Source organism: Salmo trutta, chromosome 9 (assembly GCF_901001165.1).
Source record: "Salmo trutta chromosome 9, fSalTru1.1, whole genome shotgun sequence".
NCBI classification, from domain to species: Eukaryota; Metazoa; Chordata; class Actinopteri; order Salmoniformes; family Salmonidae; genus Salmo; species Salmo trutta.
Genome location: NC_042965.1, coordinates 10,913,945 through 10,939,143, shown reverse-complemented (window position 1 = coordinate 10,939,143; position 25,199 = coordinate 10,913,945). Strand labels below are relative to the sequence as shown.

Below are 25,199 nucleotides of genomic sequence, written 5' to 3'. Positions count from 1 at the left end.
ACCTGGTCGTGCTGCTGCTCCAGTTTCAACTGTTCTGCCTGCGGCTATGGAACCCTGACCTGTTCACTGGATGTGCCTCCTTGTCCCAGACCTGCTGTTTTCAACTCTCTAGAGACAGCATGTGATGACCTTCCCACTCTGTCTGCCGAATTATTTCTCTTTGCTCTTGTTTTCCTTAATAGGATGTCGGTGGGCGGAGCAAGGAGGGTCGTCAGAGAAATGGGACACTCCTGGGCTCGGGTGTGTCCCAGGATAAATGCACCTCTTCCCCATTCATTGGGGAGACTCTTTCCATGCAGACACAGACATATTTTAGTTTAGGCATTTTTGTGGCTGTTTTGTTTGTTTGCGTTGGCACCTTTCAACACCCCTCATTATCACATGTATACACGCAACCACTCACACTACTGACTATTGACTACACACACACACCATTGTTAATTGTATTTACTTTACTTTACAGTTAATAAATATATTTTGTTATTCTTTATCGCCACATTGTCTCCCTTTTTGTTATGGGCTTCGAGCCGGTTCGTGACAAGTGGGGGCTCGTCCAGGATCATAAGATTGGTTCCTAGACATTTTGGCGTATAGCACTTTGTTGCATTATGAAGGACTAATACTAGTGTCGTTGGGCTTACTAGTATGTGTGTTGTGTTTGGGAGAAAATCTGCACGAAGACTAGGGTTGAGTTACTGTAGGTTTTGGGGAAGCTCCATATATATCTCATCTCTCTTCTGTGGTGCCCAGTGTGATTGTCACTTATCTTGTGGTCCGGTCTGGTGTGTTCAGCAGAGGGAAAGAGCGAGAGATTTTATTTTTGTATTTACTTCTGACTATGGCGTCTAATGTAGATGAGTTCATTCGCTTTCCATCAGAGGAACTGTTGGAATTATGTACTAAAGAACAGCTGTTGAAGGTTGCTGAACACTACAAGGTTGAAATTAGTGATAAACGTCAAAAAGATTCTATTAGGATAATATTGAAGGCCAATCTGATGGAGAGTGGTATTCTTGAAGTTACCACTGGGGCAGCCTCTGCTGAGGACTCGCCGTCTCCCCGTAACGTTACAACGGCCGCTCCATCAGTTAGTCCTAGTAGTCTTCTTTTTGAACAGCAGAAAGAACTGCTTCTGTTACAGCTAGAGCACGATCGTGAGAAGCTAGAGCATGATCGTGTAAAGTATGAAAAATAATTGCCATTTAAACAGGATATGGAGCATGCTAAAATCAAGCTGCAACAAGAGCGGCTAGAGCTGGTTAGGGAAGCAAAGCTCTCAGGGGAGTGTTTGCTCTGGGAAGGTGACCCAGATTTACCTAGGGGTCGTTCCCCTTTTGGTCATGCACCGGACACATTTGATATTGTTGGGAACTTACGGTTGTTGCCTAAATTTAATGAGAAGGACCCTGAGACATTCTTTTTGTTGTTTGAGCGTGTTGCTGACGCTAGGAGTTGGCCTAATTCTGACCGCACTTTAATGTTGCAGTGTGTGTTGACCGGTAAAGCGCAGGAAGCATATTCAGCTCTTACTATAGCCGACAGTGTCAAATATGATAAGGTTAAAATGGTTGTGTTACAGATTTAGGAATTGGTTCCTGAGGCTTACCGCCAACGATTTAGAACTTTAAAAAGGGATAATAAACAGACTCATGTTGAGTTTGCGCGAGAGTTATCGTTAACAGTTTAATCTCTGGTGTTCCGCCTCTGCAGTTATGACTTTCCAAGGGTTGTATGATCTGATTATGCTAGAGCAATTTAAGGACACAATGCCCGATCATATAGCCATGTATATTAACGAACGAAAAGTAAAGACTGTCGCTGAAGCTGCGGTTTTGGTGGACGAGTATGGTTTGACTCACAAAAGTGTCTTTGCAGAGACCCGTATTCGGAGTGAGTGGGGGCATTCGGAGAGATTTGGGCCTCGCTCACAGAGATACTCTGGTTCACGGGCAGAGTTTCATTCAACTAGGGTTGAACCTGACTCCCGTGGTAAAGCTGACTTTGGTCAAGAGTGTCACTACTGTCAAGGTTCGGGTCATTGGAAAAATGAATGTCCGCTTCTCAGGGCTAGGGGTAAATTCAGTACTTGTGCTTACATTAAATCTAAGCCTACGGCGTTAGCTGTGGCTGTTCCACATCAGTTCACTCCTGACACATTGTCTCACGCACAGGGACATGTGAAAGTCCATATTGACCCAGACTATTTACCTTTCATTACAGAGGGTTTTGTGTCGATGTTAGGAAGTAAGGACTTAGTGCCAGAGAAGATCCTGAGAAACACAGGTGCCTCTGAATCGTTTGTGTTGGAGTCTGTGTTACCCTTCTCTGCTGAGACTGATTCAGGGAATAGTGTTCTAATTAGGGGAATAGGTTTGAACACTCTGTCAGTTCCATTGCATAAACTGATGTTGGATTGTAGACTGGTGAAAGGTGAGGTTGTTGTGGGGGTGCGTCCTTCGTTGCCTATTGAGGGTATCGACGTTATCCTTGGGAATAACTTGGCTGGTGATCGTGTATGGCCTGTCGTGTTTTCATCTCTAGTGGTTTCCGCTAAGCCGTCATTTGTGGGGATTCCTGATGAGAGTGCGCAGAGTTTCCCAGAGGTGTTCTCTGCGTGTGCAGTGACACGTTCTATGAGCCGTGGTGACCTGGTTACTGTGCCGGCTAACGAGAATGCCACAAAGAAGTCTGTCACTGCTTTCCCTGTTATCCTGTTATCTGTATCCCGCTCTGATCTAATCAATGCGCAACGGACTGACCCCACATTAGAAGAGTTGAGTGACCAAATTGTACCTGTGGAACATTTGGGCGACGTCGCCCATGGCTATTTTATCCAAGAGGATGTCCTGATGAGAAAGTGGGTGTCTCATGGTAGTTGTTTTCTGGGGGAGGCGATTAGTCAGGTTGTTGTACCAGTTAAGCTTCGTGAGTTGGTGTTGACAACATCCCACAACAACGTTGTTGGACATATGGTTGTGAGGAAAACCTACAACCGCATATTAAGACATTTATTTTGGCCTAGGTTAAAGAGGGATGTTTCTGAGTTCATCAAAACTTGTCACACCTGTCAATTAACTGGTAAACCTAATCAAGCTATTAAGCAGGTACCACTGTTTCCTATTCCTGTACTCAGCCAACCTTTTTGAGTCTCTGGTTATTGACTGTGTTGGTCCTCTGCCTCGTTCTAAAAAGGGTAGTAGTTACTTGTTCACTGTGATGTGTCAGACCACTAGGTGTCCTGCTGCCTATCCTCTCCGGTCTATCACGACTAAGTCTGTGTTAAACTGAATCAAATCTTTTATCTCACTGTTTGGAATCCCTAAGGTCATTCAGAGTGATCAAGGATCTAATTTCACCTCTAATCTGTTTGGTCAGGTTCTCCAACAGCTCCATATTAAACACAATTTGTCTAGTGCCTATCACGCGCAGAGTCAAGGAGCACTGGAACGTTTCCATCAAACACTGAAGTCTTTGTTGAGAGCTTATTGTACTGAGATGGATAAGGATTGGGAGGAGGGGTTGCCTTGGTTACTATTAGCCGCTAGGGAGATTTCACAGGAGAGTACGGGTTTCAGTCCAAATGACCTTGTGTTTGGACATAGGGTGCGTGGACTTCTATCTGTTCTCCAGAATGGCTGGAAGTCTCCCGAGCCCCCTCAGTCCCTGTTATCTTATGTGTGTAATTTCGGGCGACACCTGTACACCGCTGGTGAAATGGCTAAAGAGAAGCTATCATCTTCACAGGAAAGGATGAAGGGCATATTTGATCGGCGAACTGAGCCTCGTCACCAATTGTTGGTTCTCCTTTTCAAGCCAAGTTTCAAGGTCCATATACGGTTGTGCGCCAGTGCACTGAGTAAAACTATCTAGTTGCCACTCCAGAATGGAGAAAAGCACACCAACTGTGCCAGGTAAATTTGTGTGACTGGTATGGTGTTCCAGGAGTGATGACCGACTCACTCTGTCTGCCGAATTATTTCTCTTTGCTCTTGTTTTCCTTAATAGGATGTCGGCGGGCGGAGCAAGGAGGGTCGTCAGAGAAATGGGACACTCCTGGGCTTGGGTGTGACCCAGGATAAATGCACCTCTTCCCCATTCATTGGGGAGACTCTCTCCATGCAGACACAGACATATTTTAGTTTATTTTATTTTTGTGGCTGTTTTGTTTGTTTGCGTTGGCACCTTTCAACACCCCTCATTATCACATGCATACACGCAACCACTCACACTACTGACTACACACACACCATTGTTAATCGTATTTACTTTACTTCAGTTCATAAATATATTTTGTTATTCTTTATCTCCACATTGTCTCCGTTTTTGTTACGGGCTTCGAGACGGTTCGTGACACAGCAGGAGCGGTAGAGATACTCTGAACGATCGGCTATGAAAAGCCAACTGACATTTACTCCTGAGGTGCTGACCTGTTGCTCCCTCTACAACTACTGTGATTATTATTATTTGACCATGCTGGTCATCTATGAACATTTGACATCTTGGCCATGTTCTGTTATAATCTCCACCCGGCACAGCCAGAAGAGAACAGGCCACCCTTCATAGCCTGTTCCTCTCTCGGTTTCTTCCTAGGTTCCTGCCTTTCTAGGGAGTTTTTCCTAGCCACTGTGCTTCTACACCTGCATTGCTTGCTGTTTGGGGTTTTAGGCTGGGTTTCTGTACAGCACTTTGTGACATCAGCTGATGTAAGAAGGGCTTTATAAATACATTTGATTGATTGATCCCCGGGGGCAATCTACCTGCCCTCCAGGACACCTACAGCACCCGATGTCACAGGAAGGCCAAAAAGATCATCAAGGACAACAACCACCCGAGCCACTGCCTGTTCACCCCGCTATCATCCAGAAGGCGAGGTCAGTACAGGTGCATCAAAGCTGGGACCGAGAGACTGAAAAACAGCTTCTATCTCAAGGCCATCAGACTGTTAAACAGCCATCACTAACATAGAGAGGCTGCTGTCAACATACAAACTCAAATCTCTTTAATGAATGGGCTTAATAAAGGTATCACTAGTCACCTTAAATAACGGCACTTTAATAATGTTTACATATGCTACATTGATCATCTCATATGTTTATACTATTCTATACCATCTACTGCATCTTGCCTATTATTAGTCACTTTAAATAACGCCACTTTGATAATGTTTACATATCCTACATGACTCATCTCATATGTATATACTGCTCCATACCAACTACTGCATCTTGCCTATGCCGATCATTAGTCACTTTAAATAACGGCACTTTAATAATGTTTACATATCCTGCGTCACTCATCTCATATGTATATACTGCTCTATACCATCTACTGCATCTTGCCTATGCCGCACGGCCATCGCTCATCCATATATTTATATGTACATATTCTTATTATTATCCCTTACATATCCCTTACATATTCTTATTATCAGCCCTTACATTTGTGTGTGTATAAGGTAGCTGTTGTGAATTTGTTAGATTACTTGTTGTTTGCGTAGACCCCATCCACACAGGAAGTGTTAGTTGGCATGAGGTTTTGTGGACTGAGCATGACAGTAGGGGTGTCTGGGAACACGGCACCTCCCAACTGCGGGATGGGACAGCTAAAAGACACAGCAGGATGGGAACCGAGCCTCCCTTTAACTCGCAGCAGCTATGGCAGGAACACCACACGGCAAAATATTATTATTTTTTCTCCGGCTTTTATTCTGGGAGAAATCCCATCCCCCTTATTCCCAACCCACTCTGCTTGTACAGGGCTTTCCCCTTTGTCGGAAAAAGAATAACACACTGTCTCTCCGCCTGACTGGTCCTGTCACCCCACAGCATGCCAAAATCCCTGCCGGCACGACCTCCAACCCCCCGACCGCCTGGCAGGCCCAACTCCACACAGGCACACTTACCCTAACACCAGACTTCCCACGATTAACCATTACTCTGAACAAGTCAAGCCACGGGAAGTGGAGGGGCGGGGGGGGCTACTTTAGACGGGTCAACCTGACTCAGCGAGCATCCCCCCCCCCCCCCCCCCCCCCCCGACAGTTTGGGGCCAATGTGTTCATACACTGCTGCACACAAAGCAGATCCCTCCCGTTTCCGACGGGAGTAGGTGTAACAGCGATGGCATGAGACTGACGATGTTTTCATGTTCTCGGTAAAAATCACACAACAGGGAAAACACAACAAAAATCCTCGAACAACAGAAAACCATAACTGGGATACAAATGGACACAGAGACCACAAGACCCCTGCACTACCCTCCATTTTCTTTGTGCTCTTTCCCTTTAATCTCTATCCCTGTGTGTGGTCTAGATTTGTACACACTGTCCAGTAAATTGATAATTATCTTTACCACCAGGCTTTCTGTCTCCATCTCGTTGGTCTTGTTTATGAGTTTTGACTTAACTTTTTTTTTAAATACAAAAAAATTAATGAGAATCATATTTCAACTCTGAAAATAGAACTGAAATTATGTTTTGTTACTGTGTGAAGATATTCTCTAACTTAATTGCTGTCAAACTGATTTTGGAAGATGCTCCTGGTTTTACTAATTGGTCCTCTGGCAGAAGCAGTGAGCCAAAGGATTAGATGCTTAGCTACTTGTATCAATTGCACTTCAAATGTTTTAATCACCATGTGCATGAAATAAAGAGCAAAATGTCTTTGGAGTTTTCTTTGTCTTTTCAATGACTTTTCCTTTATTTTAGACAGATGCAAACAGTGGAAGATTCCAATTAACCTCAAAGCACAATTTTCATTGTGCTTCTTTCATGATGGTCTGGCGAAAATACACGCTTTTTGGATGAGCATCTTATTTTATTTGACTGTCCCAGATAGGCGACTCATGACTAGGGTTACAAAATTCCTAGAACTTTCAATACATTCCCTGGTTTTCCTGGTTTCCTGGGAATCAAGAGGGAATAAGATCGAAATCTGGAATCCTCCAAACAGGATTTCTGGAAAACAAGGGAATTTATTGAAAGGTCCAGGAATTTTGCAATCCTACTTATGACTGAGGAAGATACACTTTAGCATACTGTATACCGAGACATTTGTTTTGGGAAGAAGTATTATCTTAATTTGACCAGTTTTTCACAGCAGGAAAATAATCCTGCAGCAACAGGAAATGTGAATTATTATATGATTTCTATTAGTCATAAAAAAAAGGTTGGGGTGATACATTTTTCGTTAGGTCAAATCAAGTTTGACATTTTAAATACACTACAATATTGCATTTCCTGCTGCACAGGAACATTTTCTGTGACAAGTGATCAAATTAAAATATTACACCTATAGATTATTTAAATATGAGTGAACAGTAAGTGAAATATAAAAAAATAAATCAAATAAAAAATCTTTCATGTTCTCTCCTGTGTCCACAACAGTTAGTATTTGAAGCTCACATAATATTGTATATATTATGTTCGTAGAAAGGTACATAAATTATTCAAATGAAGGCCACTAGAGGCCATGGAGAACAGTAAATGGAAATGAGGATTTTGTAAAGAAAAGTAATACCTCAAATGAAACAGAATCTCTTGACAAAAATAAAGTAACATTTCATTTCCTAACGAATACAAAATAGAGCAATGAATTTACATAAACTGAATATCGAAAAGTTAATGGAATAAAGAGAAATGACAGTGGATTAAGGACCATCTAAAACCTTCTGTTTTAAGTGGTACCAATTATTTTCCTTTTCTTGTGGTTGATATGCCTAGGCTACATCAAAATGTCCTTCAATAAAAACCAGTACCTGTGAGAATTCACAACAGTTTCTCCTATCATGTCTCTGCACAGAGAATGTGTTATTTTTGTGCTATTATATGAGACAACATTAGCTGCGAGAGATAGGCCTATTTAGCCTCTCTTGGAGGACAATGAAAATTCAATAAGTGCTTATTTATTATTAGAAACCAGTAACCAGTCACTAGGGACTCTGTCGAGTTAGAACAAGGTACTGTAGATCAAAAACAGCACTCCTGAATCAGACACCTTAGTCACTTACCTGAGTGTGTTGCTGTGCTGCATTGTTGGGAGCGTTCTGTGAAAAGCAGGGCCAGTGCTGAAGGCATCTCCAGCTCTCTAAACCTCACATTCTCGCTGGACCCTGACACCAGTCCTGTCCAGTCGACCCCACGGTCTAAAGGTTTTAAGGCTAAACCAGAACCACTGTGGCCCTATGAGCCCACTGGAATGTGTGTGTGTCAGAGGAGGCTGGTGGGAGGAGCTACAGGAGGACATACTCATTGTAATGGCTGGGATGGAGTAAACGGAACGAGTTAAACATGTACTTTCTATTTGTTTGATACCGTTCCATTAATTTCATTCCAGCCATTACAATGAGCCGGTCCTCCTACAGCTCCTCCCACCGGCCTCCTCTGGAGTATGTATGTGTGCTTGTGGAACTATAGGGGGATTAGCCTGATTAGAAAGACCCACTGCTGAAACTCCACAGCCTTGACAAACTCCTTTCGCTCACCCCCCTAGTCTATCCAATCAGACGCCCCGAAAGTAACAAATCCCTCATTACTGTATCAGATAGAGAAATCTCTGCTCATTTCCATCATTCCACACACACACTCAAACACACACACACACACACAAATACAGTCACATACAAACGTGCACAATTGGTACATTTGTGACAACAACACACCTGCAGATGTTTATTTACTGTAACAACACTACAAGTATTCTCTCCACCATGAATGCCTGAATGGGCCTTCTTCCCAGTTCTCACTGTTGTGGCACTGGGCAGCTTTCTGACAAGGAGATTGCCCACTAGGGAGAGCTGAGTGGCAAGAGGCCATATTAGCCAGGGCATCACGTCACTCAGATATTCATTGCAGTGAGTCCTCTCTATTAGTGCTCACCTGTCTGCTTCCTGTCTCCACAGACATTGGTAGGAGTGAGCAGCACATAACAATCCTGACACCTCCGATAACTGCTGAGATGGCCTAATGGGGACCTTCTTGGATTTAGTGCAGGTGATTATAACATTCTCTTTCCTCTTACCTCCATGTACACTACTATTCAAAAGTTTGGGGTCACTTAGAAATGTCCTTGTTTTGCATGAAAACGTACATGAAATGAGTTGCAAAATGAATAGGAAATATAGTCAAGACGTTGACAGGTTATAAATAATATTTTTTACTTGAAATAATAATTGTGTCCTTCAAACTTTGCTTTTGTCAAAGAATCCTCCATTTACAGCAATTACAGCCTTGCAGACCTTTGGCATTCTAGTTGTCAATTTGTTGAGATTTCACCCCATGCTTCCTGAAGCACCTCCCACAAGTTGGATTGGCTTGATGGGCACTTCTTACGTACCATACGGTCAAGCTGATCCCACAACAGCTCGATAGAGTTGAGATCCGGTGGCTGTGCTGGCCACTCTATTATAGACAGAATACCAGCTGACTGCTTCGCTTCTTCCCTAAATAGTTATTGCATAGTTTGGAGCTGTGCTTTGAGTCATTGTCCTGTTGTAGGAGGAAATTGCCTCCAATTATTTGCCTTCCACAGGGTATGGCATGGCGTTGCAAAATGGAGTGATAGCCTTCCTTCCTTCAAGATCCCTTTTACCCTATACAAATCTCCCACTTTACCACCACCAAAACACTCCAGACCATCACATTGCCTCCACCATGGTTGACAAATGGGTCAAGCACTCCTCCAGCATCTTTACATTTTTTCTGCGTCTCACGAATGTTCTTCTTTGTGATCCAAACACCTCAAACTTAGATTAGTCTGTCCATAACACTTTTTTCCAATCTTCCTCTGTCTAGTGTCTGCGTTCTTTTTCCCATCTTAATATTTTATTTTTATTGGCCAGTCTGAAATATGGCTATTTCTTTGCAACTCTGCCTAGAAGGCCAGCATCCCGGAGTCGCCTCTTCACTGTTGACGTTGAGACTGGTGCTTTGCGGGTACTATTTAATGAATCTGCCAGTTGAGGACTTGTGAGGCGTCTGTTTCGCAAACTAGACACTCTTATGTACTTGTCCTCTTGCTCAGTTGTGCACCGGGGCCTCCCACTCCTCTTTCTATTTTGGTTAGAGCCAGATTGCGCTGTTCTGTGAAGGGAGTAGTACACAGTGTTGTACGAAATCTTCAGTTTCTTGGCAATTTCTCGCATTGAAAATACTTAATTTCTCAGAACAAGAATAGACTGACGAGTTTCAGAAGAAAGATCTTTGTTTCTGGTCATTTTGAGCCTGTAATCAAACTCACAAATGCTGATTCTCCAGATACTCAATTAGTCTAAAGAAGGCCAGTTTTATTGCTTCTTTAATCAGTACCACAGTTTTCAGCTGTGCTAACATAATTGCAAAAGGGTTTTCTAATGATCAATTAGCCTAAAATGATAAACTTGGATTAGCTAACACAACATGCCATTGGAACACAGGTTGCTGATAATGGGCCTCTGTAATGGGCCTTTGTAGATATTCCATTAAAAAAATCTGACGTTTCCAGCTGCAATAGTCATTTACAACATTACTATGTCTACACTGTATTTCTGATCAATTTGATGTTTTTTTAATGGACAAAAAAATGCTTTTCTTTCAAAAACAAGGACATTTCTAAGTAACCCCAAACTTTTGAACGGTAGTGTAAGTATGTTTATGTGTGTGCATGTGCATGTGCATGTGTTTGAATTTGTGTGGCTCTTTGTTTTTTTGTGTAAGCAGGTCGTAACTCAGAAGGCCATAGTACAATTTTGTGTTCATATGTGTGTTTAGTTTATGCATGTGTGGTTTGTGTATTTCCCTCAATTGTCTGTGTACGTGTGTTTGTTTGAGTAGGATTTTAATTTAGTGCAGATTAGAGTATTATTAGAGTGTTATTTCACCGGTTTCCCCCCTGTTCAGTCTAATTAAAACCTGCCCATATTACTTTTAAAGCTGTATAATCCCTGGATTAGCAGACCCAAGCACAGACAGGATATAAACCAGCACTTCAAAAGAGCAGTGTAACAGCTTGACCTCACCAGCTACCCCCAACAGACCTGCCCTTTGAGCAACTTTCCATCTGAAGAAATGGCTGGGGGAAAAAAAAAAAATTTGGCAACGTATCCTGCGTTAGCCATACACATTGGCCTATGTGTATTATACTTATCAGCGTAGCATTCTGACGTAACTGTTGAATTGGCAAAAAAAGGTGTTAAATTAACAGAGGAATCACTTATATACTTTATCTAAACACTTTGTTTAATATAGGGCAGCATCAAATTACAGTGGCTGCCTTAGCTAAATACACAGACCATCGGAGAAAATCTAGACTCGTCGCAACCCATGAGTATGAGTATGGGAGTGTGGCCAGGTACATAATGGACAAAATCCAGTCGAAATTTGGTAAATTGATCTTGAGATTTTGACATAACTTCCACTGGGAATATTATACAACATTTGTGATAGTCAAAATCCATAGTCAGAATGTGATATGTCTCTTGGGAGGTCAGGACGGCTGCTAATCTGTGAGCAATGACTTTCAAATAGCCAATGAGAGCTGAGAAATCCTGCAGACACACTCGCCTAATGGTCCTATAGAATAAGTTCAGTTCCTCAGTCTCATCCATAGTGTGTCCAGCATCACCAGCTTCCATGTCAATACTGTAATTGGGAGTGGAGAGAGCAGCTAATGATATGACGCAAAGGAAAAGCATATTACAAAGACATGATAAAACAATTCTAACAAAGCCTCGCCTATTCTCCAAACTCCAACATGCCACAAAATGGATGCCAATATGAAATAAAATGGATGCCAACATCAAAACAAAAGCTACTCTGTATTCTGTATTCCGCTGAGAATGAGTGTTCGTGTTCGTGAATTTAGAAACGGGATGCACAAACAGATTAAGAATTCCGATGGTTTTCTTTTAATGGACTTTTAATGGACTGAGCATCGGGAGGATGTGTTTGTCATGTTGAAGTTCCATTTCTAATGAATCCAATGTGCCTCAACGGATGATAATTCAAGGTCCTTTTATCCCAAACAAAACACCAAACTGTTGTCTTCCGTCCAGTTGATTTTGCTGTGACCTGAATGCTTTTAGGCAGAGTGGGGAGAGGTGGACAATAACATTTGACAACACCTGGAAGCTGTTTTAATGGGGAAGATTTCCAAGAAATTATCTGAAATACCTCATGATGATTCAAGTCCCACATGTACACACACTCATTAGAATGTAACAGACACTTACAGTGCCTTGCAAAAGTATTCAGACCCTCTTGGATCTGAATATATTTGCAAGGCACTGTATGTAAGCATACGCTGACACAAACTCCATGAACTCCACAAACAAACACACGCAAACACACACACATGCACTTACGCTCATTGGCAAACACAACATTCTTCCTTCATAGGCACACTCTGGTCAAGTTCATTGCATTTAAAGCATGCGAGCTGGTTAATCTGCAAGTGGATGGAATAGAGGAGTGGGTTGCAAACATATCTCCCAGTGAGAGTTCTAGAATCAGCTGTTCAGTGAGTAACATACTGCCAATCCAGACCTCCAGCAGACTCTGCTATATTGATGCCTGTCATCAATATGTCATGAGCTGAGCTACTATATGTACTTCCCACAGACCTTTCCTGAACTATGGCCTCTAGAGAGGAGGTGGCCACTTCAGAGAAGTGCTCCAGCTCATTCAATTTGCATGATATTAGCTATACACATGAAGGGCCGTGAACTCTGCTTTACCTTGGGACCATTCTCTATACCATACATATTAACATTCTCCCACACTCCTAGTAAGCATGAGACCACATCCAGTGCCTTCAGAAAGTATTCACACCCTTTGACTTTTTTGTGTTTCAGGCTGAATTCACAATGGATTAAATGAAGTGTTTTTTTGGTCACTGCCCTACACACAAGACCCCATAATGTCAAAGTGGAGGTATGTTGTTGAACATTTTTCCGAATTAATAAAAAGGGTGTGAACGATGCTGAATGGGTGTAGACAAAGAAGAGCTCTCCAGTAGGTTTACCAAAGTATTCAAGGGCCATTTTCTCAAAAGTAAGGTTACAAGTTTTTCAACTTTCGAGGCGATTGGTCACAAATATGGAATAAGTTAAGGGGTATAAATACTATCTGAAGGCACTGTACTGTACAGTACATGCGTGATTATGACAGAAAACCATGCCCTCCAGTGATTGAACACACAAACACACAGACAAAGGGATGCGCACAAACACACAGGGCTGGGCAAGAATTACAAAATACAATTACAAAATACCATAAAGATCAATGTATCAAATAAACTACATGAAATGTATTTCATAAAAATACATGTATTTTTTATTTTAAAATACAGAAATAGATTTGTAAGTAATTGGCCCGAACAGCAATAACATTCTCAGTAACAGTTACAAAAATGTTTTACATGCTATGACTGTGATATGTTGTTGTTTATCTACCTTAGTTGAATGCACTGACTGTAAAGGCGTCCTCATGCTTCCCATCCGAAACAGTGCAGAACAGTTTGTGCATATTTTACAAGAATTTTGTGATGTTTTTGTTCATTTTGGCCTTTGGCAAGGGCATTTTCGGCTGTTCATGTAGACTACGTTTTTTCTCAAGGCAAGCCGAAGTCGGTATCCGAAGTCGGTATCCGAAGTCGGGATCCGGTATCCGAAGTCGGTATCCGAAGTCGGTATCCGAAGTCGGTATCCGAAGTCGGTTATTGGTCAACAGTAGGGATTCTTCAATTTAGTGTTTGTTGTCAGTCAACTAGAAACATTTCATAAAAAGTGTATTCAATTGAGAAACACTGAACCAAACATCTTAGTTAGATGTAAAATTGCGCTACTAAGATCAAAAACGTCAAAATTAATGACAGATTAATTCGGACAATTTTAAGGAAGTGTATACTAGCTACGGCATCTCAAGATGGACAAATAGTACTATTGCCGCTTTTTTCTTGTTTATCAAGCGAAGGTCTTTTAAGGGAGTATGCGAGCCCACTCGTTCGGTTCGCCTAGCCAAGTTGAGCGAGCAGCCAGCCAAACCAAAGTCTGCGGAAGGATTAAGTTACTTTGGATAAGAGTGTCTGCTAATTGACCAAAGATGTTGTGCACAACATCTTTAACAATAACTACAGAACATTCCATAAAAATTATCATTAGGTTTCCAGGTAAGGTAACAACACAATGTACAAGTAATGTTTTCCCAGCAAACCAAAACTGGTTTTGTGAAAGTTCCCAGAACATTCTTTAGGTCGTGGCAAATGTTCTCATAACATGAAAACTGTCCATTCATGGTGATGATTATAGAATGTTTGTATAAAATATTTGCCTGATGTTGCAAGAACCTTCCTACAAGACATTTTCTCTGTTCTTTAAAAGTTCCCAGAATGTTTCATTAGGTTGTGAGAACAATCTGATGATAACATTGTGGGGACATCACAAAAGATATGTTCCCAAAACACAAAAACTGTCCAGTTGTGCAGATGATTCTACAATGTTTATTTAGGGTGCAAAAACATTCACCTGATGTTACAAGAACATTCCCAGAACACATTTAGTCCATTCTTTAAAAGGTTCCCAGAATGTTTCATTAGATTGTGGTAATATTGTGGGAACATGACAAGAGATATATTCCCAAAACCCCAAAACTGTCCAGTTATGCTTCATTCAGATAAATATTTGTATCAGAGTGCACAAAACATTCCTTTGATGTTGCAAGAATGTTGACACAAGAGCCTTTGAGTTCTTTAAAGGTTCCCAGAACATGTAATTAGGTTATGGGAACAGTGTGAGTACATTACAAGAGATATATTCTCAAAAGGACAAAATATGCTCAGTTTTAATGACATTCATGCAATGTTTAAGTTAGGTTGCACAATAAATTCCCTTAATGTAGTAAGAATGAAATAAGTATGTTTGTAGGAAGTTCATAACAAATTTGTTTTTGGTTAAAATAATATTCCATTGATGTTCACGCTATATACATTTTACCTTGTCTTGGAGGTCCCCAATACATTTCAAGAACATTTAGAAAATCTTATATTTACATTTTACCTAACATTCTCAGCATGCAAATGAAAGCAGATTGGAAAACATCCCCATTATGTTTCTCCCTAGATTTAATGTCAATTCGCATTTGAGGACTCTATTGTAGGTGATATTAGAGACACATGGCATTTTCATTTAGGACATTTGAACAGCATTTAATCATAGAAACAAAACCATGTTTTTTACACTATACCAGACTGTTCCCACAACCTGGCAAAAGTGATCCTAGATCAGCACTCCTTCTCTTTGCTACCTTGTAATTATGGGTCCAGAAGTACCTAGCATATAAAGAGGATGGGCGAAGTGATGGCTAACCCAGTTACCAGTATTTCGCTGAGTTAGTTATGTCTAAGAAGATTAAAAGGAGGCATGGAATTCCTGATTGACCATACCGCCATCGCTATATGCCAACAAAAATAAAGAGATGCAAGCGTGCTTACTTGGTGGCGCAAAAGATAAAAGACCTGGGAAACAAACACTGCAGGTTCAAACCCCATATTTGCAGATTGTCAACATATGAAGTATAAAAAATATGGTCGTCTTTGTATGATTAAATGCTGTTCAATTGTCCTGTGAATTAAAATAAAATGCCATGTGTGTCACGCCCTGGCCATAGAGAGGGTTTTATTCTCTATTTTGGTTAGGCCAGGGTGTGACTAGGGTGGGCATTCTATGTCCTTTTTTTTATGTTTCGTATTTCTTTGTTTTGGCCGGGTATGGTTCTCAATCAGGGACAGCTGTATATTGTTGTCTCTGATTGGGAGCCATACTTAGGCAGCCTGTTTTCCTTTGGGTGTTGTGGGTGGTTACTTTCTGTTTAGTTCATGTTCCTGACAGAACTGTTTGGCTGTCGTTCGTTTTCTTGTTTTGTTGAAAGTGTTCTATTAAAAGTTAATGATGAGCCCTCACCACGCTGCGCCTTGGTCCTCACCTTGCAACAACCGTTACAATGTGTCTCTATACCACCACCAATAGTTCTCAAATGTAAATTGCCAATAAATCAGGAGAGAAACATAATGGGGATGTTTTCCAATCTACTTTAATTAATTTGCATGCTGAGAATGTTGATAATTATGTTGGGTCAAATTTAAACATAAGATTTTATAAATATTCTTGAAATGTATCGAGGACCTCCAAGACAAGATAAAATGTATATTGCATAAACATCAATTGACAATTTTGTTAAACAAATATGATATGAATGTCATTAAAAACAGACTTATTTCATTCTTAAAACATTAAGGGAATGTCCTGCGCAACTAAAGTTAAACATTGTTTGAAGGTCATCACAGATGAACATACATTGCATTCGGAGAGTAATCAGACCCTTTCACTTTTTCAAAAACAAATTACGCTACAGCCTTATTCTAAAATGAATGAAAAAAAATATCCCTCAATCTACACACAATACCCCATAATGAGTACATGATAATAATCACATTTACATAAGTATTCAGACCCTTTACTCATTACTTTGTTGAAGCACTTTTGGCAGCGATTACAGCCTTGAGTCTTTTTTGGGTATGACGCTACAAGCTTGGCAAACCTATATTTGGGGAGTTTCTCCCATTCTTCTATGCAGATCTTCTCAATCTCTGTCAGGTTGGATGGGGAGCGTCGCTGCACAGCTATTTTCAGGTCTCTCCAGAGATGTTTGATCTGGTTCAAGTCCGGGCTCTGTCTGGGCCAATCAAGGACATTCAGAGACATGCCACTCCTGCGTTTTCTTAGCTGTGTGCTTAGGGTCATTTTCCTGTTGGAAGGTGAACCTTCGCCCCAATCTGAGGTCATGAGCGCTCTGGAGCAGGTTTCATCAAGGATCTCTCTTAACTTTGCTTGGTTCATCTTTCCCTTGATCCTGACTAGTCTCCCAGTCCCTGCCACTGAAAACATCCCCACAGCATGATATTGCCACCACCATGCCTCACTGTAGGGATGGTATTGGCCAGGTGATGAGCGGGGCCTGGTTTCCTCCAGACGTGACGCTTGGCATTCAGGCCAAAGAGTTTAATCTTGGTTTCATCAGACCAGAAAATCTTCTTTCTCATGGGACTCCTTTAGGTGTGGGCTGTCAAGTGGGCTGTTATGAGCCTTTTACTGAGGAATGGCTTCCATCTGGCCACTGTACCATAAAGGCCTGATTTGTTGAGTGCTGCAGAGATGGTTGTCCTTCTGGACAAGGCACTCTGGAGCTCTGTCAGAGTGACCATCGGACCTTTCTCCCCCGATTGCTCAGCTTGGCCGGGTGGCATGCTCTAGGAAGAGTCTTGGTGGTTCCAAACTTCTTGCATTTAAGAATGATGGAGGTCATTGTGTTCTTCCCCAGATCTGTGGCTTGACACAATCCTGTCTTGAAGCTCTATGGGCAATTCCTTCAACCTCATGGTTGGTTTTCGTTCTGACATCCACTGTCAACTGTGGGACCTTATATAGACAGGTGTGTAGCTTTGTCCAATCAATTGAATTTACCACAGGTGGACTCAAATCAAGTTGTAGAAACATCTCAAGGATGATCAATGGAAACAGGATGCACCTGAGCTCAATTTCGAGTCTCATAGCAAAGGATCTGAATACTTATGTAAATAAGGTATTTATGTTTTTATTTTAAATACTTTTGCAACATTTAAAAAAATCTGTTTTCACTTTGTCATTATGGGTATTGTGTGTAGATTGATAAGGATTTTTTTTTCATTTTAGAATAATATGTAAAACAATGTGGAAAAAGTGAAGGGGTCTGAACACTCCGAATTGCGCTGTATTTTGTGTTTTAGTAACCTATATCTTGTAATGTACCCACGCTGTTCCCACAACCTAATTAAATGTTCTGTCAACATTCTTGCAACATCAAAGGAATGTTTGTGCGCCCTGATACAAACATTATCTGAATGAAGCATAACTGGACAGTTTTAGTGTTTTGTTAATCTCTTGCCATACCCTCACAATGTTCCCACAACCTAAAGAAATGTTTTAGGAACTTTTAAATAACATTAAAAATATGTTTTAGGACTGTTCTTGCCACTTCAGGCAAATGTTTTTTGAAACCTAATGGAAACATTGTATTGTTCAGCACTGGACAGTTTTGGTGTTTTGGGGACATATCTCTTGTCATTTTCACACAATGCTCCCACAACCTAATGAAGCATTCTGGGAACCTTTAAAGAACAGACTAAATGTGTTCTAGGAATGTTCTTGTAACATCTGGTGAATGTTTTAAACAACCTATAATCATCACCACTATTGGATAGTTTTTGTCTTATGAGAACATTTGCGTGACCTAATGGACTATCTCCTAAAGTGTATCAAGGTATGTATGTACTGAACAAAAATATAAATGCAACATGAAAAAATGTCAAAGACTTTACTGAGTTGCAGTTCATATAAGGAAATTAGTCAATTGAAATAAATTCATTAGGCCCTAATATATGGGTTACACGACTGGGCAGGGTTGCAGCCATGGTGGGCCCGGGCGGGCATAGGCCCAGCCACTGGGAGCCAGGCCCAGCCAATCAGAATTAGTTTTTCCCCACAAAAGGGCTTTATTACAGACAGAAATACTCCTCAGCATCCCCACCCTCCTCAAAAGATCCTGCAGGTGAAGAAACTGGATGTGGAGGTCCTGGGCTGGCGTGTCTATACGTGGTATGCGGTTTTGAGGCCGGTAGGACGTACTGCCAAATTCTCAAAAACGACACTTATGGTAGAGAAATTAACATTACATTCTCTGGCAACAGCTCTAGTGGACATTCTTGCAGTCAACATGACAATTGCACGCTCCCTCAAAACTTGGGACATCTGTGGCATTGTGTTGTGTAACAGAACTGCACATTTTAAAGTGGCCTTTTATTGTCCCCAGCACTAGGTGCACCTGTGTAATGATCATGCTGTTTAATCAGCTTCTTTATATGCCACACCTGTCAGGTGGATGGATTACATTAGCAAAGGAAAAATGCTCACTAATAGAGATGTAAACACATTTTTGAGAAATTAGCTTTTTGTGCGTATGGAACATTTCTGGGATTTTTTATTTTAGCTCATGAAACATGGGACGAACACTTTACATGTTGCGTTTATATTTTTGTTCAGTATATAAATCATACACTGGGAACCCACACACACAAACCCACACATACACAGGAAAGGTTATGTTGTAAGTACTGTAAAGTGTTATCATATAAGATATCAGAAGCTGATTCTCTAATTTTGCTGAGACGAAGAGAAAAGAGGAGATGATATGATTTGTATGAAGTTGAAGATACTGTAGAAAATCAGGGAGGGTTGGATAGAGGAGAGGAGGATGGGATGCTCATAATCTGTCAGTGGGCTAGCTAACAGCATAAGCATGAGTGAGAGCTGTGTTCATTGTGTCAGCCCCTGTGTGTACGCTGAGTTACAGACAGACTTTATTGGCTAGTCATAAACAATGTGTGCAATCCGAACAGGCCACAAAGCCCCTCTTTCAGTCACAAGGGGAAAGCATTTACTAAAACCCTGACTATAGGCTGTTTGCCAACCACAACAAACACACATTAATCCTTGGCAACAAGGTGTGATTAGCCAGCCCCTTAAATCGCCTTACAATGAATGTACCATGCCACATCAAATGGAAAGATAAGATGAGTAAATACGTGGTGTGTATGTGCGTGTGTGTATGTGTGTGTGTGTGTGATAGAGAGTGCTTTTTTTTAGCCCAGTCGTTTCCAATCCATCTCCTGAGGGCAGAATAAGCAGATCTCTTTCCCATAGGCCTTCACTAAGCCGTGCTAGGCGCTTGCCCAAGCGACCACTAACTAGGAGTGGCAAGGCCATTCTGTCTGAGAACATGAGGGGATAACCCTGACCCCTCACAGAGAACAGAGAACAGAGAGAGAGAGAGAGAGAGAGAGAGAGTGCATGTGAAATAAAGGAATGTAAGAAAGAGACAATGTACAGTATGAGAGTGAGAGAAAGTAAACGAGAGCTGATTGAGTGAATGTAAGAGAAAATGAGAGACAGGGAGAGTGACAGGGCCTTGAACAGTCAGTGCAAGTAACCCTACTTGTGAAACAGCATGGGGGCGGGAAAGGTTGGTTAACAGAGCAAAGGATAAAAAGATACTGAATATCCATATCCTGGTAATACGTGGAAATAACCATGGAAACAGCCCTCCTGGTGTGTGTGTGTGCTTGAACTGAAATGCAGAATCAATGTGGATTCCTACATACAAGATAAAAGTACACATCAAACATAACACATGAGCATACACACCCACACTCCTGCATCTGCATATGGCCTGGACAACATTAATAAGGATCGTACCATTTAAAAAAATGTCCCCTAAAATGACATACCCAAATCTAACTGCCTGTAACTCAGGACCTAAAGCAAGGATATGCATATTCTTGATACTATTTGAAAGGAAACACTTTGAAGTTTGTGGAAATGTGAAACTAATGTAGGAGAATCTAGCACATTAGATCTGGTAAAAGATAATACAAAGAAAAAAACATGTTTATTTGTTTGTTTTTGTTCCATCATCTTTGAAATGCAAGAGAAAGGACACAATGTATTATTCCAGTTTAGGCACAATTTAGATGTTGGCCACTGGATGGCAGCAGTGTATATAAAAGGTTTTAGACTGATCCAATTAACCATTGCATTTCTGTTCAAAATGTTGTATCAAGTTTGCCCAAATGTGCCTAATTGGTTTACTGATACATTGATACAAGTTCATAACTGTGCACCCTCCTCAAACAATAGCATGGTATTCTTTCACTGTAATAGATACTGTAAATTGGACAGTGTAGTTAGATTAGCAAGAATTTAAGCTTTCTGCCAATATGAAATATGTCTATCTCTTGGGAAATTTTCTTGTTACTTAAAACCTCATGCTAATCACATTAGCGCACATTAGCTCAAAACTGTCCTGTGGGGGGTGGGTCACCGATCCCGTAGAGGTTAGACAAATAAAATAATCAATGTCCTTGCAGCATGACATAACAGATATCTTCACTTGGGTCATGTTCATTTGGCACCAAATGGAAGAAAACAGACTGAAACAGGTAGACTACCAAAAAGAAACACACATTTTCATCTTCTGTTGCAAAACTATTTAAAAAGCGTCTGTTGCTCTGTGAACACTAGCCTTGCCAATGAGACAAACACTCTTTTCTCCTTTGATGGATTTACAATTTCATTGTTCACTATGGTTCCCTGCATTACACACCACACATCCATACAACCAGAGATATGCTAACAACTGGGCTGTGCTGCACCATGTATAGTGTACAGTTGTGTGCTGATATGGCTCCAGTCTGTTATATGGCTTTCTGTGTGCTCTGCTGTGCTGTGCTATACTGTCCTATGCTATGATGGCTTTTTAGAACAGTGTGCAATTTCGTTTCAGGTGTTGAGGTGGCACGACTCTGAGAGCTGTGAAATTGCTTCTTATGCGGTCCGATTCGGTGGGTGGAGGAATGGTGGGGATACATTCTTGATAATAAAAAGAGTCATGGCATAATACATTCTTCCCCTCCCTTTTCCATTTCACCTTGTTCTCTCTCTGTCTCTCTCTCTGTCTCTCTATCTCTGTCTCTCTATCTCTGTCTCTCTCTCTGTCTCTCTCTCTGTCTCTCTCTCTGTCTCTCTCTCTCTCTCTCTGTCTCTCTCTCTGTCTCTCTCTCTCGCTCTCTGTCTCTCTCGCTCTCTGTCTCTCTCGCTCTCTGTCTCTCTCGCTCTCTGTCTCTCGCTTTCTCTCTCTCTTATGATGATTCTATTGGTGTAGATAAGGTAAAAATGGTGGTGATTCATTTTAAATAGCACACTTTTAGCTGAGGACACACAGCAATTCGCATCTGACGCCATTAACCGTAGCCTTGGGGCAGAACAGCGGTCACAAATCTCACTGGGACAGAATCCAATCTTCTTTAGGATCTACAGGAAAATCAAACCTGGACCACCACATTTTTCAGATGAATCTCACTAGAATAGCCTTTATCAACAACAACAAAAATTTACGACCCATTTGAGCCCAATAAAATAGTCAGAATTAGGTGATTTATAATGTATAATCATTGCCATTTCTAGAGTATAGGGTAGGGTTTAGGGTTAGGGTTTAGGGTTTAGAAAACCATTTCAAAAACAAAATAGAGACAAAAAAGAGTGGATCAGAAATGCATGTTTTTCTTCTGGAACAAAAGCTCTATTTCTGGGTCTCTCGTAGGAAAAACACGGAACATTCCCCATCCCCTGTCTCATTTTGGGGACGAAAGTGCAGTTTCAATTTCGTGGACATAATCAAACTTGAATTTGGAGTTACCGAGCAAAAGCAGAGATAAACAGCTAGGCATAAATCAATTTGCCGTACACACACCAGAGGAGGCTAGTGGAAGGAACTATAGGATGACGGGCTCATTGTAATGGCTGGAATGGAATTGATGGAACGGTATGAAACACACCAAACATATGGAGACCACGTTTGACTCCGTTCCATTCATTCCATTTCAGTCTTTACAATGAGGCCGTTCTCCTATAGCTTCCTCTGGTACACACACAAGCATGTATGTATACACACACACACACACACACACACACACACACACACACACACACACACACACACACACACACACACACACACACACAAACCCAGGGATATTCATTAAAAGGTGTATTACTGTATGTTGGATGGCAGGTAGCCTAGTGGTTAGAGTGTTGGGCCAGTAACCGAAAGGTTGCTAGATTGAGTCCCTGAACTGACAAGGTAAAAATCTGTTGTTCTGCCCCTGACCAAGGCGGTTAACCCACAGTTCCAAGGCTGTATTTGTAAATAAGAATTTGTTCTTAACTGACTTGCCTAGTTAAATAAAGGTTAAATTAAAAAAAAATTGTCTTCGAAAGGGGATGCCTAGTCAGTTGCACAACTGAAATATGTCTTCTGCATTTAAACCCAACCCCTCTGATTCAGGGGGCTGCCTTAATCAACGTCCATGTCATCGGAAGCTGGGGAGCAGGTGTTGTTGGGGGGTTAACTGCATTGCTCAAGGGCAGAATGGCAGACTTTTCAACCTTGCCGGCTCGGGATTCGAAAAAGCAACCTTTTGGTTACTGGCCTAACGCTCTTAATTGCTAGGCTACCTGCCACCCTGTGGCACAGCAGGAACAGCTGACGCTGACAGATCTCATCTTTTGGCACACCATCAATGATATCCCGCACTCACATACATACACACACCCACCCACACGCACACACAGTCCCACACCCATGCGCACACACATTGCCTGAGAGTCCCCTGAACAGTCTCACACCCCAACACAATAATGCAAGTCTCAATCACTCTGGTGTTCTAATCATATAATCAAAGGCAAAATATTGAGTATTGAATTTAGTGTCATTCTGCTCTTGTCAGAACTAGTCCAATCAGTTTGGCTGCATGGTTTGCAAATCCCCTAATCTGCCTTGTTCGATAGATTGCCGTGCTTGGTTTAGTTATGTGCTTGGTTTAGTTGTCCCTGATTTAAAGAAATGTCCACATCATTGTGTTAGAGACCCTGGGTAGACAGACAGCTAAAGAGCATCACACACCACAGTGGATCCAAGCCAAAATCCATCAAAGACGCACCCCACTGGAATTGCCACAGGGACCAGACCAGACAGCCTTCAAGAAATAACACTGCCAACCCCAGTAGCCATTCACTGTGAAATATAATACCACATCACATTTTACAACTTGATAGCTACTCTGCAACATTCATAATTCTATGAATTTTTCCCCTTGACATTAAACCAGTTTATTTCACGTTTCAATCCTAATTCATGGGTTGCACATTTCGTCACAATATTGTTTTGAACATCCGTATTAGAACTGATGCTGGACTGAGCATTTTACTCAATACATCCAAAGTGCATTACAGTGGCTTTGAAATACAATTACATTTCAAAAAGAGGCAAATAATCAGTAGGAAAACATTTATTCATCATATAGGGATGTCGCAAGATTGATTTTTGATGCAGTATCACGTTAGCTAGCTCAGATTGAGGGGAGGGACAGATTTTAGCTAGCTAACGTTAGCATTTCTGGCTATTTTTCACTAACTTTACTAGCTAATGAAAACATTGCCATATGTCTAAAGACAATTTTACGACATGATCATGATGGCAAAGTTGTTAACTACAAAATATTTGCCTACATGTTGAATAAGGAAGGTGGCCACCTCTCTCAACCACACACTAGGTGGTCCCTGAAACTGCAGAGACAGCAGGTGATGGCCGATCGTAGTGTGTGTGTCAGGGCTTTGAGAGACGTTCAAAGCCTATAAGCAAAGTATTGAGGGCTATGGTGACCAGATGCATTAGGGTGGGAGGAAGAGGGACAAATGGAAGCAGGGGTGGATGGGCCACTGGGCTAAAAACAGACCAGCCCGTCTGGCATTTGCCCGAAATGCTAGATGGGCTGGTTCGTTTTCAGCCCTAAATGCTAGATGGGCTGGTTCGTTTTCAGCCCTAAATGCCAGATGGGCTGGTCCGTTTTTAGCCCAGTTCTTCGTCTAACTTGGGTTTTTTGTGAAATATGGTCATTATCTGGCTAATAATGGTCGCCTCAAGGGAAAACATGGGCAGGTGTTGGGGCCTTGAGGAAAAAAATAGCTGGTGTGGGAACAAAATGGTCTGGTGTGTTAGAAATGCCAGGGATGATTTTTGGTCCCAGTCTGCCTCTGAAAGGAAGCAAAATGTAAATCTCTCTAGACTGGTGGAGTGGTCAGTGACAAGACTAACCCTCTGAGCCTTCTGCTAGGGAGAAAGAGATAGAGAAAGAGAGTATAATAGATAGAAATAGAGAGTATAATAGATAGAAAGAGAGAGCCAGTGAAAGTGGTAGAAAGCGAGGGAGACGGAAATTGAGAAGTGAGAAAAACGGGGCGGAGAACAGGGAACGTGAAAAGTGAGAGAAAGTTAGAGCAAGTGAGAGAGAGAAGGCTGAGAGAGAGAGAAAGAAAGAGCTTCTGTACTGGCTGAGCCCCAGCCCGCAGGGTGTCTCTCTAGACCAGGTCCCTGATCTGGTAGGGTGCTCTCATATTATATAACACACTAACCTCTCGTCGCCCACCATCCTCTCTTCTCTTTTCCTCTATCAGCTCTTCTCCTCTGTCTCCTCCCATCTTCCCAACTTTCCTCTCCTGCTCTGCTATGTGTTATGTTACTA

General features: G+C 41.6%; 1 protein-coding gene across 2 annotated transcripts in view; it reads right to left on the bottom strand.

Annotated features, from left to right (window-relative positions):
• The window catches only part of trpm3 (transient receptor potential cation channel, subfamily M, member 3), a 242,754-nt gene that overhangs the window by 135,136 nt on the left and 82,419 nt on the right, over positions 1–25,199 (bottom strand). The window lies entirely within an intron of this gene.